Below are 4243 nucleotides of genomic sequence, written 5' to 3' on the forward strand. Positions count from 1 at the left end.
CCTGCCAATTTTGCCGCGACGAAGACGCTTCTTGGTCAGCTTGTGGCGTTCTGTTCAAGTATTCTTGGGTCCCAATAGCGCCACTAAGCTAGAGTAAAGTAAGAAACATGCCTACCCAATACTGTGCGGCCAAAAAAATGGCGGAAGTTTCCATGATGCCCGCTGGTCCCAGAATCTCGGGGTTAAAAGGGGACGTGTGCCGAACACTTGCTCCTCCCAGCTGCAGGAAGTTCACTCAGACACTTCATGACTCGTGTGTCAATATCGCCATACCGTCTGTAATCAGGCAGCAGCGCTACAACCACGAAAGACCCGTTCATTTCATGGAAAGTGATTTCTAAATAAAATTAAGCTGACAAAAAACGTTAAGGAGTATGACGGGTAGTTTTTTTATTATTATCCAGGCCTAGACAATACCTACAAAAATGCGATAAAATGCCCAATCTGTCAAATACTGTTAGCATTTTTTTCTTTTAGTCCTTTACTTTACTTTCCTCATTACTTTGCTCATTACTTTACTCATCAAACAGTAAGGACCAAATTTCCGGAGCGCGTCGATCGGACTTTTTCTCCACAAACATTTTTCTCTAATTTTGTATTTTTCACCATGGAGTTTAATCTGGCCCTACTTTCTGCAAGCAGGTTTTGTTGTTGCTCCATAAAATTGAATCTCGGGACTGCTCTCGCGCGCGTGATCGTCTCAACTCCTTTTTTAACCCGCCATAGAAAGACTAGCTCTGGATTCGCTCGCAGTTGTCGTGGAACCGATTACCGTACGGGTTTCGGTTCTATGATCGGTAAATAATTCAAAAGCGGGCCCTTTAATGATCTCCAGATGGCCGGTGATTCCTTTCCTAAAATTACACACGGAAGTATAGTGGTAATTTTTCCCATGTTCCACAGGCTCATGAGATCCGTGCCCTCCGTAATCTGTTCAATCCTTTCTTGCATGCATTGGATCTGCTCCAATGAAAAGAACTCTCTCCAGCCGTTAATTTCTCCTTTCCCAAATAACCTAAAGTCATCCTCTTTGTTATTTTTTGTTATTGTAGAAAGTGTCGAGTCGACAAGTTTTCTGAGATCGCCGACATCTCTTCTGTTCCAAGTTCCAGAAAACGGCTCATGAACCCAAAGTTGATTTTGTTTAAGAGCGTCTTAAGCGTTTCTTCGTTGCCTTCAAGCGTCTTCGCGTACTCTCCGCCGAGAAAAGAGACAAGTTTCAGGATCACCCCTGGACCATCAGCTTTTAACTACTCGTACGTGAAGAAGAAGACGTTTGGGTCGTCCTTGTGGGCATATCCATAAAGCACGTGATCAAAGTACTCCCCGTATCCCAGGTCTCTCGTCAGGAAGGCTTCGAACAGTCGTCGAACGTGCCATCTTCAAACTGGAACTTGAGTACACGCAGGTGTCCCCATATATTCCTAGAAACGTACACGTACTTCGCCTTGTCGCTGAAGTTGTACCGGAGCAGCTGGAAATGTGTCTTGAAAGTTGCGGGCTGTGGCATGCCAACGAGGGCCTCGGCACCGTGGTTTTTAAGGACTGGAGTTCGTCGAACGAAATCCGAAAAGGATGGCGCGCCTTCTCCGCGATCTACAATGAGCTGGATAATGCGTTGAGTCCAGTGAGTTACGCGTTTAGGGTACGTCACAAGGACTGTGTCCCCATCGCGTGGACTATACTAGTTGAGAGCAGCACGGGCTACCGAAGGCTTCAGGAAGGAAGATCGTTTGATTTCATCGACAAGTTCATAGAAAGAAACTCGAGGCTGACTATCCATGCTTGGAGATCTTCGCAACAACTAGAGGCACCTACGAACAAACATGATTTCCATTAGGTTACACATGATCCGTGCTCAAAACACGAATTTAATCGAATCTGGCACGAAGAAAGTTTAAAGGAACCTCCTGGGCGACTCGTAATAGCAGCCGTCGTTTGGCTGAGAGCCCCAAAGTATCATCTTTGTTACTTGTTAAAAGCTCGTCATTGCAGGTAGAGCGAGCGAAGAACGTACTGCGCTACTTTGGCCCCGTTTCACTTTGCCATTCTCTTTGCCAGCTTCTCCGACCTTTCCTATTGCACCTCGTAGACGTTTCCCTAGTCTCAAACCACTTATATCCATTTAATTATTTATTCATTTATTTTCCCTCGGGTCCCGAAGGCCTTACAGAGGGGGAGAGCAACAGTATAGTAACACATTTAAGAACAGGAACACATTAGGATAAAAAAAAATACAGTTTAGACATACTTGCCAAGAACATGGTAGGTTAAAACAGATTTAAAATTCTCCCAGTCCGTGATGGAAGTAATAAAACCGGGAAGGTGTATCCATTTTTGGAATGTACGAGGAAGAATCAATGAAATGTAGTTGTGTTGGCGCTTGTGATGCCAACCTCATGTAGATGATTAGGACGAGAGGAAACGTAAAGTGGGCGTACAATTAATTTGTCTGGTAGTATAGAATTATGAAAATACATTTTTTGAACAAAGAGGCGTGAAATTTCCCATCGTAGAAATAAGAGTGGCAACGATAATGTTTTCATATTAGTGACACTAGGTGTGTAGTAATAATTACTGAGTATGAAACGAACAGACCTGTTTTGGATGGCTTCTAATGTATCAATGAGGAAAGCATAATGAGTATCCAAATAACGTAACCTTCGAGCATATGTAGGGACGGCACAGGCATAAACAAAGGAGTTCCATGTTCCTTTTTGTTTATAGGTTATTGCAGTTTAAAGGGAAGTTGAAGAGGTTCTAAACAAAAACGAGTTAGAGCTAATTTCTGATGTCTTTTTGTCCTGTGAATTTCAATATCACAAGCACTTAACCCAAACGTACCAATAGACACGAGGAAAATAAACGAGACTACCGCTCGGTGTGGCGCCGAGCTCAGAGGTTCCAACTGTCTTGAGTGCGCCGCTTCTGAGGGAACACGGGCAGCGTATTTGAATGCTCGGTAATAGAGCTCGTAAACACTACGAAGAACGCGGATTCGAGCGGAAGGAAAATGACTTTTTTCTCAGTCGATGAGCTTTGACTTCGTGTGCTGCATAAAAATAGCCCACTCTGTTCTTCAGCTTATTTTGAAGCAAGAATATCCGAACCCCGGCCCGCGGAGGCGCTCCGTCGGCCCCGCGGAAGGTCACGATATTTCCAGTGACGATCGGCCCGCGGTCCGGAGAAATAAGAAAGAAAAAAAGTGTCGCCACGACGCTGTTGCGCAGTCACGCATCAGCGCTCATAGGCTTGCATCTGATAATCGCCGCCGCGCCTGGAAGAGATATTTTCGGCACTGCAAAACTGCACTCAGTTGTTGCGCTCTCGCGCATCAGCGCACGGAGGCCCGCATCTGATAATCGCCGCCGCGCCTCGGAGAAATGTATTCGGCACTGCACTCTTGTTCTTGTCTTCTTTTTGTTTCTTGGCCGCAGCTTTCGTAAAAGGCTGTCGAGCTTCCACCAACCTCCTTTCCTTCGTATTCTGTTGTCTCGGCGAGTCTGCCCGCTCCCGTCTGTCGTGCTCCGCCTGTCCTATACTCCCGGTGTGGTCTTCTCGCTGTGGTTAAGGCTGCGGTCCCACGGGCGCCATCTTAAACAAGGCAGTAGTTCAACCATTAGGGCGGCGATGCACGTCCGTTCGCTGGTTTGCGACAGAGCCATAGATAGGCTCTGGTTCGCGAGCATAAATGTTTGCGCACGACACGGCGTTCCTCCGTCACCTCTGTACTTCTCGGCGGTCCCGTGAAGTGCTCAGCAGTTTCGCGCTGTCGTTTTGCTCAGGGTAACCGCGGCCGTGTCTTTTGCGCTATCTTAGATAAACAATCTTCGTTTAAAAAAAAATGACCGATTTTTTTTTTTTTTTATTTTTTGAATTTTTCCTGGGAACAGAACAGTCATTTTTCTTCTTTGGCGGATAAATGATATTTCTAGTTATATTCTAATCATTGCAATGCCAGGAACTTCAGTGTTATGATATCGTTATGATTCGGCAGCTGATTTTGTAGCACATCATAGTATGTTGTGCTACAAAAAACTCCGCCGGCAAAGTCGCGAACAATATTATCGAAGAGGAAAGCCTTTTTCTGCATCCCCAAAATGGGACACCACTGGACGTGTCCTTGTGTGGCAATCTGCAGTTATAAATTATTGTTTGAAAATCTATAAATTGTTCAATCGAGGCTTTTTAACAACTGCTACTTTGCAGCAGCTTAAGAAAAGGAAGCCACAGGCACACAAGG

General features: G+C 45.3%; 1 pseudogene; it reads right to left on the bottom strand.

Annotated features, from left to right (window-relative positions):
• Positions 1-768: 768 nt before the first annotated feature.
• Positions 769-1783, bottom strand: LOC120847746 (annotated as a pseudogene).
• Between the last annotated feature and the right edge of the window lie 2460 nt (positions 1784-4243).

The sequence above is a fragment of the Ixodes scapularis genome, unplaced genomic scaffold, assembly GCF_016920785.2.
Source record: "Ixodes scapularis isolate PalLabHiFi unplaced genomic scaffold, ASM1692078v2 PGA_scaffold3__209_contigs__length_174095766, whole genome shotgun sequence".
NCBI lineage: Eukaryota > Metazoa > Arthropoda > Arachnida > Ixodida > Ixodidae > Ixodes > Ixodes scapularis.